Raw genomic sequence first — 17541 nt, forward strand, 5'->3', positions numbered from 1 at the left:
TCTTCATTGTATATTTCACAACACACTACACACATCACATATAGGTACCTACCCATTTAGCCGGCGACGGCGTGCCGCGCATACCGCCGAGGTATAATATACAATAATAGTAATAATAATAGTACACGCTTTTATATGTGTGTGCACGATACGCGCGTATTGTATGGGCAGGCAGGCAGGCAGGCAGGCAGGTACACGCTCATTGACGGCGGAAACGCTCAAGGTTGGTCCCGCGCGCGAGACTAGGTCGAAACCCGAAATAACAAAAATAATATTATTATAATGTGCCCCCGTCATTTTTAAATAATGGATGTAACTCGCGCTCTCGCGAATATCGCCATCGTGGTCGTTTCCGGCATCGAAAATAAAACAACGCGGCATAGTTCACGTAACTATAATAATATTTTAATAATAATATAATATATCATGTCGGGCGTAATGCGTGTGGATTTCCGTTCGATCGCAATCGGTTTTCGTTTTTTTCCTTCCCGTCGTTTTCTACTATTCCCGCGCTCTCCTCCTCAATGGTATACGCGCCGTATCACTATTCACTATTATTACTATTATTATTATTATTATTATTATTATTATACCTTTATAGGTGTACATAAAATACATTTATTATTACGAGTGTACCAGCGTTCAGTAATAATAATATGTCCAGGCATTACGGAATAGGTAGACGTCGTCGTGCGTCAGGGGTCGGTACTACCGTGATAGAGTGAGAATATCGCGGCGAAAATATAATATTTATTCAAATTCAATTCACGCAACTCGTTATCGCGGCAACCATAATGTTACATTATACGCACTACACAATGTTATTATTGTAATGACAAATGAAATTGCCAATACCCGAAACCGGGTTTGACGTGCGAACGCGCCCGTGCAGGCCGACAATACCCTGCAGCTATTACTAGGTATATAATGTAATATTATTATTCACAGTCCGGTCGTCAACGATTCAAAATGTCCACACTCGTTCCTAATGATAATATTCCTAGCCGGCCGACCGACCGACGACCGTATAATACATTTTTATCTTATCGTATAGTTGTGTACCTACCTACGGTAAAAAAATTTCATTCATAAAACCCGAGCGCAGTTCATTAGCATAAAAACGCGAGTATATCTATTATAATAATATGCCATTATAGTATAATATTATAGTACGCGACACGATCTAGTCTGCCACACAAAGTCGACACCGAATTCATTCAAATCTCCCACGATGACGTCATTGCCCTGCGAGTGTTTTTCGGCGTGCGCGAGTTATTTCCGACGCCAAATCGATGCACACGTCAAAATATGCGAAACCGACGACGAAGACGACGGTACACACCGCGTCGTGTCCGGTCAAATGCTCAGTCGAATTGTTATGTTAAAATTATTTATTTATTTCCACCAGTGTGGGTATATGTAATTGTTCTGGAATTCACGCCTGCTGTACGTCGTGTAGGCTGATGTAAAAGTCCTATACGTTTTTATAACGCGTTACATAACACGTGAACGCTGAATATGAAAATTAAATATATTTGATATGGAAATACTATCCGCAGCCTAAGAAATAACCGACAAGTAAAATGATTTGAAAAATATATGTTTGTCTTGCAAATGTAATTCGAAGCTGCGCCTTCTTATCTAATTGATAAACTTACCTAAAAAAAAGTGTTTTTATTTGAAAAACAAATGTACATAATACTAGGTATAATGGGTCCTTTATTACCGATAAGAGAGAAAGTTCAAGAAACTAAAGATTTAATTAAATTTAATATTAACCTGCAAAACCTTGCACAGAACTCAGACCGTCGTGTCAATTTCGGCCTTTATCAAATCGTATTTGCTCCTTCGTTAATCATAAGAATAATAACCAGACCGACTACCACAGTTACTCAGATATACCAATTCTACCTCAATTAACAAAATCCTTTTACCTTTTTTTTTCATTCAAAGTTTGCCCACAACATATAGAGTGTTCAATCAGAACTTCCAGTTAATCTCTCTTCGCGCCAAATAATATTTTGACCATGATCGTTTTGAACATCTCAACTTTCTTAAAAAGACGAAAAAATTGAAACCGTTTCTATTATTATAGCTACATAATAACTTTTGCGAAAAATTCCACACCAAATCAACCAACTACATTTATCCACTAGTCACTACTATCTACCATAACCTGTATATTTATCACAGATGACCCCCTTCTGAGGATTATAAAGACACTGATGTCGAGATCTCTTGAATCCCGATCTGTATTAATTAACCAAAAACTTCTCCTTCCCACTCACCCAAGTCAGAGAGCTTCAACGCTGGTGGGCCTTCCTCCTCACGTTATTTCATGTGGTTGTTATCTTAGTTAAGCTTCCAAGTTTACTCATTCCACACTTATTGTATAAATACCTATTATAGATTATAAATATTCTTTTGTTTAGATAGTAAAAAAAAAGTGCAATTGTGCATTACACCTGAAATATTTTGATAAGATGTTGTGAACCATAGTAATGGGTATTTTACTTTTTGGCGAAAACTGATACTTGCCCTAGTAATATAACTATTGGTTCTTAGGTCTTGTGAAATTGTTACTCTAGCACGTTTATTTATTAATTATTCCAAAATACAATACTTTTATAATGTGTAGTAGCTATTAGTAGGTATATGATCATCACTCATCTAGCAATCTAGTATAGTACTACACTATGTCAAAATCTCATTATAAATATCAACTACCTACCTGCTAGAGATGATGTCTACGCAGTATATATTTTGTTTTATCTCTCAAACCCACGCGCAACATAGATAAAACGCGTTCGTGCATAAACGTTTTTTGTATGACTTTTGAGTATTGTAATCTTAGAATAAAATCGCCTATTGTAAAAATGAGAGACACTAACATTTTTGTGGATTTTACATATTGATTTTATTATTATAACCTAATTTTTTACTTTAAAACTGTAAATTTAAATGAATATTTCATTGTTATGAGTCAATATCAATTAGACAAATCAATTTTATGTTTTACACTTAAAAATATTCTTCTCTGTAATTTTTGTAGTAGGTGATGCTTAAGATTGCTCAAAAAAATAAAAAGATGATTTCGTTTTGTCTAATAATATATGTCACGAGAATGCCAAAGAGATAAAAAACAGATGCGTGCGTTGACATCTTCTTAATTGATATAATTTTACGGAATGTTGATCCTTAAATCAAAATTTAAGCAAACTTAAGGTAAGCAACTTCGATTAATGATGTTGACATAATTGCATGTATAATGATATAAATTAATATTTGAATAGTTGTAGTTATAAATGTATGACATAATATTATATTTATATATATATTATATTAAACAAATATGCAAGACATCAGTAGATAATTATTGCATTACAGCAATTCAATTATATTTTTAAGAGATATTTAAAGAAATTCATTAAATTGTTTGAAATTTCACAAAAAATAATAAACCTAATATTTAATAATTTTATTTTTTGAAATTTTTAATTATTTAAATGTTGTTTTACATTTTATGTATTAAGTTTATAATTCTTTTATATATCTGTATTTTATTATATAAGAGTATATACATAATACTTATCTCATATTGGGACATTGTTTACTTTATTTTGCTATCTATATTATAAGCTTCATACACCGAAACGTACGTATTTCATCATAATATCATATAATATAATATGTGTATTAACAAACACGTAATATACAAATATATATACATAGGGTGATGGGGCGTATACACAATATAGATTAAGAATATCTTAATGTATTAATGTATCATATAATTCTGAGTTTCCATTTTATAATCGTATATTTACGAATATAATATTTTTTTAGTGTATTAAAATGAGCTGTTGATATCTAAATAATAATAACAAATTAGAATTCATGCAATTTAAAATATACATATTTAAGTGTATTTAATGAATAATGAATATAATTATTGTTAAAAAGATAACTTATTAGTGCCAATTTTACTCGAAAATAATGTTTCCCTGCATTATGAAATTTGGTGAGCTTAACATGGAATCTAATAAATATTTAATGTAATATATTCATATGATAGTTAATTCAGTTTTCTTCCGTATTATTTAATTTGTTATTTATAAATAAAACAAATTCATAGATACCTAAGAAGACTATTACTATAACTAATAAGATTTATTGAAATTACAGTGTATTTAGAATATTATGTTTTATCAGATCCATAATTATATAAAGTTAGTTAAAATTCAATTTTAACTATGCACTTGAAGAATAATAAATTGAGATATAACAAAACAGCTTCACAAAACATTAACCATTTCGGCAGTAGTTGCAAGTTTAACCCACAGGTGTATGAAAACAATAATTCGCAGATTAGTTATTTTGAAACAAGAACATATTATGATGAATGATAACACACAAGTTACGTTGCAAATACTTTAAAAATTATCAAAACCAATGTAAAATTAAAATAGACTTCATCAACAAATATACCTCTTTTGTTTGCAATGAAAAGTAAAATTAATTTTCTTCATATACATTGAATATTGATTGCAATGAAAAATTATAAAAAGTTATATTGTAATTCGATGTTATTTTACTCTTCATTGAATTTGTTGAGATTTCTTAAACATTTCTTAATCAAAATTCAAATTGTTTAAATTTCAATCGTAATAGTAATTTTATTTTTAAGGTAAGTATATACGTGCGTATATGGCGTTTAATCAAGGAGTCCAATTATAATTAGTTGACAATAATATACAAGTATATGTCAATGTAATACACTCTTGTGACTTTTCTACATACCTAGGTATATTAATTATTTTTTATTGTTATTTTGCAGTAATCTATTAAGATTATTTAGTATTTTATCGATTGAGTAATTTTTTATTACCTTGAAAAATATAACATATTTTCATTAGAATTAAATCGTATTTATTAAAACATTTAGAGATACATTTAATTTTTTTTATCCTACTCATACTATTAAATTATATGCATCAACTCAAGAGTTACATGCGTATAGCTATATTATTGACGGTCCGATTAGCAACTTAAGTGTTCTCATGTACATAGGTAGCAGTCTCATTTTACTATATTATTTACTGTCGATTGTGAAATATATGGTATGGTTTTTAATAGTATATATTTTACAATATCCACCGAGGCACTGAGCAGCAAAACAGAATACAAAATATACATAACAGTCTCAAGAATGTCCACGAATACTAAAAATATCGTTATTCGTGTGTGATGAATTTCACACGAAGGGCGCGCTCGTAATATAATAATACTAATAATAATATGATTTAAACTCCAGTTGTAGACTACCTATACATGGTATACGTGTTGGTGTTATTATTTAATGCACCGTGACCGGTATTTCATTGAAACCGAATTGAAGAAGACGAAACTCTACACCCGCTCTACATCCTTTTGCCGACGTGCGTTTATTGTTGTTTTCGCGTGACAATACGCGATACACATTATACATTATAATAATATAAATTATGTCTCGCCAATAATAATAATAATAATAATAACATTATTATAATACATCATCGTCCTCTTCGCGTGTCTGGTGTCTCGTCGCCCGGTATCCTGACGTCTGGTCGAATAATCGGGGGAAATTTTTTTCACCACCATCTCGAAACCGCCGACTCGATAAGAACACGGCGGTGGCGGCATGTGGTCTACCTACTACCGAGTCTGTGGACGGGTGGGTGAACGGAGCGCGGTCGGCGCGATATACTGGAGACTCCGAGTCGTCGCCGCCGTCGCCCTCAGATATAATTATTGAAAAAACAAGGATTTCGGCTTATCATCAAAACGCACACGTTGATGAAACTAATTAAGTCCATTAGCGACGAGAGAATACGATATCACAGAATATATTATATTATCACATTATAATACCGACAATCGCTGTACTTGCTCAATTCATTGTACCATTTGTACCTGAACATATTATTACATATTTTTTATATTTTTTTTTTAACGAGTACGAGTGGCACCTGCAGCCTCGCAATCCCTAACTTGCGATGGACAGGCTTTATTGTTAAATGAAGTCTGGAGCTTAAATTGATCTTAGCGTGTTTCGATCGTCATATGTTTTCCTTTATTTGTAGATTAGACTCATTGAGTATCAAATATAAAATATATTAGCTTATATACTGTTTTACTACAAAATACTGTTATATAGGTTTCTAATAATTTACTGTCTCGTGGAGCGTTAACACAGACTCGGATACTGGGATCAAATCACGAAACCTTTTGACGAACACGAAACTTTCTTCTTGAGGGTTGTTTTAAGTTAACAAATAGTATAGTAAAAAAAAAATTAACTACTTGGGGGTGGTTCCTAAAAAGACGTAAAGTGAAAATTGGTGGTCCAGGAAAAATAGTAGAAATCGACGAAAATCTTTTTACAAGATGTAAAAATAATGCTGGTAGAGTTTTACCTCAACAATAGATATTTGGGGGCATTTGTCGGGAAACGACGGAATGTTTTTTAGTTGAAGTCGAAGATAGGTCTGCGTCTACACTGATACAAACAATAAAAGATAATATAAACCAAGGTACAACTATGTATCCTGATTGTTGGCGTGGTTATAAAACAAATGAATTACAGAATGGTGGGTTTCAACATTTAACCGTTAACCACACTTATAATTTTGTGGATCCTCAAACTGGTGCTTACACACAGAATATCGAAAGGTTATGGGGATCTTCTAAATGGTGCAATAAAAAACATAGAGGCACTGCTCATCAACATTTGGATAGTTATTTGGTTGGATTCATGTGGCGTCAAAAGCATAAAAGTCCATTTATAGGAATTTTAAATTGTATGTCTTAGCATTTTCCTCCTAGCTTGAATTATTAATGATTTCTAGTTTTTACAATTACAGTTTTTCCATTTTTATAATAGTTTTTTTTTTATAATTTTAACGGTAGTCGCAATAACCGATAAGTACCTTATTTTTAAGTTGATCTTAAATGTTAATTTACAAGATTTAAATCTAATAAATAAATATAAATTAATAGTAAAATACAAACAAATTATGGTATTATTTTTAACTAATGACTACCAACATAAATACTAATAAGTAGTTGTATCCAGTAGCCAGTACCATATACATTTAATATATACGTATACTCATATTGTTATAAGTGTAGATATTATGTTTTGATTTTAAAAACTGAAATAAGTTATGTATAAAATACATAATCTAATATCTTAAACAAAAGTTTAAAATAGTTAACACCGGAATTTATTAAAACAGAAACGCTTTAGTTCCTTACTATGACGTATTGAAACCTACAAAATAATTAAACAACAATCACCAAACTACTCTGCCTTGTAATTAATGACAATGTCGATGTAATATTGGTCAAACCAATACTTGTTCTATAAGTTTAAACATTATTGTACCACGAGTTCCTCACACAACACCTTGGTAATTGATTGAAATAGAGTCTATCCAGACTCAACAATGTTAAAATGTATAACAATGACCATCATGATTATGATAATAATAATAATAATAATAATAATAATAATAATAAATAATAGTATAGGTAAAATATAGGTGGCGGCTTATATCAGGAAAGAAAAAGACGCAATATCGGTTTTACATGGAAGTGGTAGGTATAGAAGAAAATTGAGGAAAAGAAGAAGAAATAAGGGGAGGAGGAGGAGGAGGATGAGGAGGAGGAGGAGGAGGAGGAAAAAGACAAGGAGAAGAAGAAAAAGAAGAAACAGGAGACGTAAAAAAGAAGAAGGAAGCGCGGCGCGGCACGTAGGTATAATGTACGCGACGAACAGACGCGCGCCGCCGTGTCCAAGGGTGGTGGTGCGACGGTGGCGGGGGCGGCGGCGCGGTGTATAAATGTAAACACTAAACACACGATTTTTACACACACACGCCAATGCTCTCGCGCTCACGGGGTACACAACCCAGCCGCCACGACACTCACGCGTCTTCGAACGACGACGACGACAACGACGCGAAGCGCCAGAACGACGTCAAGTGCCAGAACAACGCGTGCAATCGCCTAAGCCACACACGGACAGCGACACAATAACCACTGCGATACAACATTCGTGTTTGTGTTTCTTTTTTCGAATTTTTCAGTTACGAATCTATCGCGTTTTCGTTTGCCGGCGCCACCCCGAGCCCCATAAGCGCCCTCGAGACTACGCCGCACGAATTTTTCGAAAGCACCGATTTTGACGGTCTTCCGACACGCCGCTCTCTCTATCGCTCACTCTCACTCACTCCCTCTCCGACTACTTCGTCCTCTGTCTCATCCACACTGCTGCCGGAGTAGAACGTTTTAGTGATATTTCGTTACAATATTTTTTTGTCGTTCGACGACATAATATTACCATAACCAGCACCTCCGTCGTATAGCACGTCGAAGACGATCGTCACGATGACGCTGACGCCGCGGTTACTGGTAGCCATGGTCTTGCTGTGGGCGGTTACCGCAGTGGTGCAATCTCGGCCCGCCACCGACTCCGGAGAACCGGAAATAGAAGAGTCCGTGGAATCGCCCGAACCCTCGGTCGTCATGTTTCCAATACGCCAGCTCACCGATCCGAATTCGCCGTTCGCCAGGATGCTAAACAATCAGCTGCTAAAAATGTCAGATCGAGACCTACAGGCCCTGGAAACGGGACTGCAGGCCGGAACTAAAACCGAACCCGGCCCTAGCGATGACCAGGACATGATGATGGGGGACATGCCGTCGGCAGACGATCCGCAGGACTCTTCTTCGCCGGCCACTTTTGGACGAGCCACAGTGATGCCCGACGATTACACCGACGAAATGTCGCACAGAGAAAGGTAATATTGTAATATTATAACGCATATATGTTGGTATAATTACATGTATACTATATACATATATATGTATAAGACAAGTTTCTCGGGGGGAAGTTTTGACACGTGGGGTTACTACACGTGGTCCACAATTCGGGGTATTATTGTTATACAGTGAAAAAATGTTCCACAATGTAACGATGTATCATTGGATAAAAAAATTTATACTAGGTATAGAGAAATTCGTAAAATACAATTAAATCTATTGGGTTCTAATTTGGTTCTTAAAAATATTTCATTAAATGAAAAAAACTTCGTTAAATGAATAAGCTCGTCGTGTAGAAGTTTCACTGTTTACTTACATATTTAAATATTTTTATGATGCGTTCGTACGTTGCTACATTCGTTGCTGCCGTTATATTGTTATTCTAGCGTGTAGGTTACGGTTAATATTTATATGGTATTTGTACTATGTGTATAATAGGGTAACTGCAGGGTAACCGCAGTACTGGATTTAGCCTGGATTTCAGGATTTACATCGATGTACCGACATTTGAGATTTTTTTAAGGGCATCAGATATTTTAGAATTAACGTTTTTTTTGGCAGGTATCGACAAACGATAATATTGGATTTCTTTATAAAAGGCCTCCATAGTAGTCGCACACCAGACCTACCTCGTATGTATATATATACAGCTCTGGCAATCTAATTCCGTAAAGCGTCTTATTCACGATCGTCCGACCATTTTTCGTATTCTATGAATAGAACATTACGACTATTTTCACGACCCATATTCCACGTGTGTGGTTCAATTTTATTATTATAGTTAATACGTTTATTGGCGTATTACCAGTGTACCGTCACCGGCATCACCCTCGTTGGAAAAAGTTTTATTTCGCCTGTCATCTTGACGGAATCAAACTTTATTTACGGTGACGGGTTACGTTCATTTAAAACATTGTGCTTGCATCCATTTAAAAAACTTTAACGAACCGTGGAATTTACACTATTTAGTTTTCGGTTTGCCGTAAACACGGCGAGTTTGATCATACGTGGGCCCGTGTGTACATCGGACATACTAAATTTAGAGCAAAACCTATCTGGGCGTGACCCGGCAATCTCGTGAAAAAAACAAGAGCTGAGTTCGATATATGAGTAGAAAAAATTTAGAAAAGTTTAAAAGGGAAATGCGCATAATATATATATATTATACGTAAATAAACGTTGGACAGTCAACAAAAATGATTCACGATTGTGTGTAGTACTTATACCACTTCAAGGCAAACAAACAATATATTTCTTTTAAAATAATGTAAACTTACTAAGGCTGTGAAATTAATTTGATTTGAAGAAAGGCAAACTTACTAGGATTATAATATACTATTAATTCCTAAAAGTAAAATTGAATAAATATATTTTAATAATATGCACTTGATATAGAAAACTGTAACTGGTAAACTCTGTAGGAATAAGAAATATAGAAAAAAAAAATATATATATATAATAGAAATTCAAATTTTTAAATGTAAAAAGTTTATATATAAAAAATTACATATAGTGTTAATTATTTATTTATTTTATAAATATGTTCAAAAATAAATCTAGTCACGAATATATTAGACAATACTGTTGTATAAACTATTATCATTAAACAATTCTTATTAAATATTAAAACATATTATGGTCAATTCAATAATATCTGTTTATAAAAAATATAAACAAGTTGACCACTAAGTATATATATTCCATACAATTACATTTGAAACAAAACATTTTAAAGATAATTACAATAAAAATGTGGTTAAAGATTGTTAATAAAAATTGATCAATAATCAATTATTAACAATTTAAACTATTAAAATTAAATATGTAATAAACATAATAATATCCTTTAATATTAGTCAATTATTGATTTACTTCAGTTTAACAGTCAAATAATACAATTGTACGATTGAAATATATTGTACCTATAGGTACGTCTAAACGTAGTTCCGAACGTACTTGTCTAGTCATTTTGCTAAATAAAACGAGCGTGTTTCAAAATGCTTTTTCGATCTGGTTTCAAAATCATATCATGTAACTTATCAGGTAGTCATAGTTTATTAGTTTATTACTCATGAATTTACTTATAATTACACATAGTTTCCATAAAAACATAAAATATTCTTGTATACCAGAGTCTAGAAAGTAGGATTAAAATAACTATAAAAATCAATCGTATATTAGTTAGTAATTTAGTATCTATGTATGTTGGTACATACCATTCAGTTATTTTTCGTAAAAAAAAATGTCTTATGGGTACACATTAGGAAACTTACAACACTATTTTACATAGTTATTTAATAATTTTTAACAAAAGATTAATTCGACTTTTTTTTTAAAAAAATGCCTCTATTCATCTTTATTGTTCTACTAACATGTGTACTTATACTAGTACAACACTTCTAGTTTTTTGAAAGATAAAATAATAAAAACTAGGTGTTACTATCTTAGTCTCGTACACAAATATTACAAATATAAGCCAAAAGAAAATGGATTATGTAAATTCAATTTAAATGGAAACTCGTAAATTAATTCTATCTAAAACCTAAAACATCCGGATCAGCAACATTACTGTTTTTAAGTTTGTGCATTATTCATAAATAATTGTATGTCTGGTTGATACCCAAAATCGATTTCCGTTGCAACACAATCTAATGGAATATCTAATTTACCGATTTCAAAATCATAAGATGTTAGAAAATATTCAAATTTTCTAGTTATCCAAAACAAAAAAAAAAACCGTATAGTAATTATTGTAGTAGGGAAGAAAGGGTATTATTATAGTACTTATATACCTATAATATATGTGTCATGTAGATTGTAGAAAAAACTATACGCATATAATTATAAGAACACAGATAATTTAAATACATAAAGAATAGGTGCAAGGTAAAAAAATGTTCCTCTTAACACGAAAAAAAACTGTTACATATAAATGTAGACTGATGGATTGAAGTTATTAAATAAAAATCGGTCTTAAGCGAAATTTATTTTTATTTTATTTTTTAATGAGACCCTAACGCTCTCCAAATTACAAAATTATGTTGGGTACACGTGCTGCAGTGTACACCGTAGGTACAGGTAATGTTTGACGATTACGCGTGTGTACGATTTAATTTTTTTTCTCGTCTCGGCTACTTAATTTATTCGTCTGGACCATTATGTTTTTATTTATTTTAAACCGAAATTTAGGGGGAAATGCACTTGACGACTGCATTTCCAGACAGATTTTAATGCGTCTGCTCGGGCGTTTTTTAAACGATTACAGGTTTAGTTGGTTTCGGTTTTTATTTTTCGTTTTTGGTTTCGTTTGTGACCCGGTTAATAAATCGAGACAAAAAATAAAAATAAAAATAAAAATAAAAAAAATCAAAAACCCAAAGTACACGCAAGTAAAGAGGTGCATTTACAATAAATCTGACTTGTTCTCTTGCAGCCGGTAATTGCGCGACGGTCTCGTTTAATGGGATCCGTCTACACGATCTCCGACCTTGGTTTCCCAGACAGAGCTTAAAACGTGACCATTAATATTTCATATCTGATTTATATTTGCTCGTGGAGATTAATAATTTTTCACGTCATATCGTACAAACATGGTGAAAATATTTGGAGTTGGATATTATTGTGTATTCAAAAATTATATATCCACATAACAACGCTTGCATTTAATTTTTAATTTAATCGCTCATACTCCAATGAAATTTGTTTATTCACAGCCCCGAGTCCGCAGATCCCGAGGTCAGGTATGTTGATTCATCGACGTCGTAAGTGTGTGTGTGTTTGTGATTGTATTAATTCCCCTCTAACCTTATGTTTTGTGTTAACTGTTATCAACCGTAGATATTGTGCCATTATTGTTATTGTTGTTATTATTGTTATTGTTGTTATTATTGTTATTAATACCTAATAGTTACCAACTTACCAGTATACTATATCGTTTTCTTTGATTTTATTGTTGTTGTTGTTGTTGTTTTTGTTGTTGTTTTATCGATTGCATAAAACCAAACACGGTTTAATAAGTGTTTTGCTTTGTTATTATAGAGACAAAAATCTCAGAATTCAAACCATTCACAATCAGATGATCAGCTTTATGGGAAGGAATAACCAAATACTCTCTCCGAGCCCAATGATGAAAACGGACCCGAATTCAATAATACCTATGGCACAAAAAGACGCCATAAGAATATTTTACGACAATTTGAATAACTTTCCAACTTATCCATCTGACACGTTTACTGAGAAAACGCAAAGCTTTTATCCTTCATGTAAGTTAAATTTATAATTTAATACCATAAACCATCACAGTACAACGTGTGATATAATATTTAATGATTTTAATTATGCGCAGGTGATTTGCCGAAGCACACGAATGAAGAGGTTTGGAACACGAAGGAATCGATGAATTTAATGTTCAATTTTAGTTTACCCAAGTCGTCTAAGGGTATCACAGTAAACGTGAATATGGCTAGACTCAGGCTGTACAAACAATTCGTATCTTGCTATTCACTATCGAGTAATGAGGTATGTATAGATAAATTTGATTTTTATTGTTTGAAAATCTGGTGTATAATTTTTTTTTAATTTATTGATCAATAGACCGATGATTCTCAACCATGTCAGCCGTCATTATTTGTAGAAACTTTGAAGCAGTCCAACAGTAATTTGTCTACAACCGGTGTAGTACCGATAATAATGGACGAGAGACAGGTTCGCGTATCAATTTACTCGTACACCAGATCACTTAAGAGGAAGAGAGGTAACGCATTTATTAATGAGTATTTTTGTTATTCACTTCTAAACTTACGAAATGTATTACTTAACAGTAAAGAGGAAGTTATTGGACAGCCGCATGGTACCATATTACAGCGAAAAATGGACGGAATGGAACATTCGTAACGCAGTAAAAGCTTGGCATAGGAATCCAGTTCGTAATTACGGAATCAGTATTGAAGTTGAAGACGAAGATGGCAACTTGCTTCCCGTCGCCAAATTTTTTAGACCCATGAACTGTTCAGGAGACGCACAAATGAGTAATAATTTTTTTTATTTTGCAATCATAATAAATTATTAGTAAACCAAAAAAAAAAAATAGACCGTAATATTGGTTCTATATTTTTTGGTTCTGATATAAAAATATTATTTTTTGTAAATACGAAGACTGCAATAATTTTCGTAGTCAACTTTTGTTATTTAAAATAAAAATACATTTTTATTATCCCTTATTGGTATTGGTCATATTTCTATTTTTTTTACAAAAAACGAAAAATAATTTGAATCATATTATTGATGTTTAGTCTGTTTATTTAAGTAATTAAAAAAATTATATATTTAAAAAAACAGCAACATTTGACTAAGAAAACGAATTAGTGTGTTGTTCAAAACGGTTTATCTCGTTCACAGCTTTAATATTGTGCGACACTCTAGGTCACACTGAGCGCGTCACTCTTTTCCACATAATTATTGTATCCATTTAATAATATGACTCTTCTGAAATGTTACAGTGACCCCGAAGCCAGTGCCCGGGTTCCTGATGGAGGCGGTGCACAACGGTTACGGCGTACCGATCCGCAACCCGACCGCCACGACCAACAGCAGTAACACCGACGCGCTAGCGCTCAGCTTTAACATGCACCTTTATCCGATAATGGACGTTACCACGGTTGAGGTACCGGAATCGGAGGCGAACAACGCCTTGCTTTACCAGTACGCGAAGAACGCGTTCGAACAGGTGGGCGGCAGAGTCGCGGTCTCGTCGTCCTATTTGCCGGAGGGACAGGAAGACCAGGCCACCGAGTTGCAGCACCGGATCCGGCACGGTAGCCGGCAGCACCGGAACAACGGCACCGTACCCGGAAGTCTGTCCAGAGACGGACACGAGCTCCGCGACCAAATAATTCCGCAAAGCATAATCCAGCGGAATTTGCAGCTGAAGTCGACGACCACCGAGATCCCGGACTAACGGGGGGTGGTGTCAGGTGGCGATCAACGGCGGACACGTCGAATCTTAATATATTATACTTGTGCACAGGGTGGTTCTGAAACATCTTATTTTGGGTCGTTGGCGCAAAATAAATAAAAGAGAGACTTGCTTGGATAAACCTCATCCACGCTACCAAACAAACAATATCATTTACGGTAATCTTAAGTCTTCGCCCATGCTTATAATCTAAGCGATTTGCACTATTTTATTTTGTAATTTAATCTTATGGTTTATAATAGGCATATTTATTTTACTATATATTTACTTGAAAGTAAATGAATACATCTACTCAGCAATAGCCAGATAACACATTAACCTGTTTACGATTGAAAACTTCACCCTGTATACACGTATAATATTATTGTATAATATGATATGCTACGTGCAATGTTTTCTGTGTGCACAAACAATTTTTATTAACATAACGAAACATCGATAAAGCCACCGGGAAATCACAACACTTCACAAGTATAAGTAACACGTCTTCGATCCGTGTCCGTTTCGTCTTAGGTCCGCACAAGACATACACACACACACACACACACACACACACACACACACAGATTTCTTTTCAAATGACATATATACTGCACTTCAAACCCAATTGTAGTTTTTTTTTTCGTGTTATATATATTATTTATTATATTGTTGAGGTGGAGGGACAGAATACTATATAATAATGTTCATGCATTTACGTAATAGTGTGTCGATTGACAATTAAGTATATAACTTTAATTTATATTACTATTATTATTATTATTATTATTATTATTACTATTAATTATTTTAATGTTTATTGTACTAACACTATGTAAAATGTTCCTATAGTTTTTATAATTAGCGACGACTAGTCTAAAATATCAGATGTGTTTTAGACAGTGGCCGTTCTTTACACATTACCTACCTACCTAAATCCGTTATAAACGCGAACGGTTAATTAGAAAAATCGCATTTCAATTTTTTTTTTCTCAAAAATTCAATGACAATAATATTACGCAACATCTCAGTACCCGCACCGTGGTCGGCAATGTTGTTAATTCGTGTCTCGATCGTACACACTATTCGTTAGGACGGTATACCTACTTCCTACATATTATATTATTATTTTATTTTATTCGAGTTTTAGTAATTTATTACATTTTGTTAAAATATTAATTTATTATTTCGTATTTTTCTGTTTTGTTTTTTTTTTTACGAATAAGGTGTTTATAGTTATATTATTCACCGGAATGTGCACGGATATAGGTACCCCAAATTACGTGTTATTATGTTTGTTAGTGCGCATTATAATATTATTATTGTTCATCTCATCTAGTGCGCCGCGATGTCTGCGGACATCCGGATACTACATTGTATATTATAATAAATCGCCGCATACCTCTATCGACAACATACCTAATATTTCTACTATTAATTTATTAATTTATTAATATTTAAGTTTTTTTATTTTTGTCTTATTTAGAATAATATTATATAGGTATATAGCTTTCGTGACAACGACGTGACACATTCGTGACGACGTGTTCAGATACATATACCTATATTATTATAATAATGCTTCCTAACAACTATGTACCCATTTCACATATTGTAAATAATCGCTGTACTTTGTTTTACTTATATATATATATATATAGATATATCGCATAATATTATGTGTGTATGTGTTTTTTAATTATTTTTTTTTTTTTAAACATATTATAATATAATTATTATTATTACTGTAAACGAATATCGCTGTTTTATTGGTCGTAATCGACGTGCATGCAATACACTTTCACAGTTAACAAGTAGCTACATAGTATATGCGTGTAGATGCATTAGTCCTTGAGTACAATGTTCGAAGAACAGTGTACAATATGTTCACTTAAGTACCGACTGTTACGCTGTGCGAGTACCTAGTCACACAGATATATATCATGAGTTAGTGTGTTTCGGCGACCGGTTGAATCGACGTGACAGTTTCGAATATTGCAAAGTCCGTTTACATTTTTTTCAAATTGCTTTCGTCGCAGCAAGCTTTTACCATCATAATAACCGATGATCGAATATTATATCCGATAATAACTAAGGTAATAGTTTAAGATAATATTAACAATCATGAATGACACTATCTATATACCTACATGCGGAAATGCCAAAGATTCACCAAATTATTTTAACATTGGATGTTAGGTGTATAGATAGGTAAGATATTTTTCGTTTTCATCGATATGTAAATACTCATTTTAAAAACTCGTCTTACGAGAAACATGAAAAATAAAGAAGAACTCGTAAATATTTTTAATTCAATTTGTATCTAGCCTGCACTAAAATTTTAAAAGAAGAAATATTCATTTAGTTATTAAAAAATACATTCATACATAGGTACCTATAATATAATTTTTCGGTTTAAAGATTTGTATCGCAGAATTTTTCTATTACTTTAATAACCGAACGTCTTACATAGTTACATGGAATATTGTTTTCAAACAAACAAAAACAAAAACTACTCAATTATTGTGTATTAGATAAGTTGATATCTTAGTCGCATATAAACATGCATTTTAGATACACCTACTCGAGTAATATAATCCTTTTATTGATTTACATCAGGTAAAAAAGAATTGTTTCATCCACAACACAGTGTCAATTTTTGTATGATTTAAAAAAAAGTACGAATAAATATAACAATAAGACTTTAAAACAATAAAAGTTCT

General features: G+C 32.8%; 1 protein-coding gene across 5 annotated transcripts in view; it reads left to right on the forward strand.

The window, feature by feature from the left end:
- The first annotated feature begins 7894 nt into the window (after positions 1 to 7894).
- LOC111042622 (sodium/nucleoside cotransporter 2-like) overlaps positions 7895 to 17541 on the forward strand; it is a 28110-nt gene continuing 18463 nt past the window's right edge. The window contains exons 1-7 of one of the 5 annotated variants that reach the window (XR_002605484.1): positions 7895 to 8843; positions 12579 to 12605; positions 12904 to 13127; positions 13211 to 13383; positions 13459 to 13618; positions 13686 to 13892; positions 14364 to 16914. The gene's annotated coding sequence lies outside the window, so the exon portion shown is untranslated. Of the gene's footprint in view, positions 8844 to 12578; positions 12606 to 12903; positions 13128 to 13210; positions 13384 to 13458; positions 13619 to 13685; positions 13893 to 14363; positions 16915 to 16951; positions 17030 to 17541 lie in introns of those variants that run through there. The other 4 variants (XR_002605485.1, XM_022327306.1, XM_022327303.1 and 1 more) reach the window with 4 other exon arrangements.

The sequence above is a fragment of the Myzus persicae genome, unplaced genomic scaffold (assembly GCF_001856785.1).
Source record: "Myzus persicae strain clone G006 unplaced genomic scaffold, MPER_G0061.0, whole genome shotgun sequence".
NCBI classification, from domain to species: domain Eukaryota; kingdom Metazoa; phylum Arthropoda; class Insecta; order Hemiptera; family Aphididae; genus Myzus; species Myzus persicae.